Here is a 505-nt window from a genome sequence, read left to right as displayed (position 1 = left end):
CCAGCCTCCTCCCTCAGACCCACCCTCAAGTTCAGACCCCAGCCTCCTCCCTCAGACCCACCCTCAAGTTCAGACCCCAGCCTCCTCCCTCAGACTCAGAAGTCCAGGTCACAATCTCCTCCCTCAGACTCAGGGATCCAGACCACAACTTCCTCCCTCAGACTCAGGAATGGGACCCACCTGCATTTTTCTCTGTGTACTGTGCTCCCTGGTAGCCCAGTGTTGATCCAGCCTTGTCTCTGTTAGGTTTGCCCCCCACCCAGACACCTCTCATCTCCTTCTCAGGGATCCACAAATAAAAGTCCTCCCAGTTCTGTTTGAAGTGCTCCTGCCTCCCTTTCCATCCTGGTTTTTCCTCTTCATGTCTTGTTTTCCTATGCAATGGGAGCACAGGCCAGGAAGCCACTGGGCTGTTATGTAGCTGCCTGCTGGTGACGTGAAGAGACACCAGCTCTACAGGTGTCACCTGCTGGTGACGTGAAGAGACACCAGCTCTACAGGTGTC

The sequence above is a fragment of the Microtus ochrogaster genome, unplaced genomic scaffold, assembly GCF_000317375.1.
Source record: "Microtus ochrogaster isolate Prairie Vole_2 unplaced genomic scaffold, MicOch1.0 UNK14, whole genome shotgun sequence".
NCBI classification, from domain to species: Eukaryota; Metazoa; Chordata; class Mammalia; order Rodentia; family Cricetidae; genus Microtus; species Microtus ochrogaster.
This window is presented reverse-complemented; position numbering follows the sequence as displayed.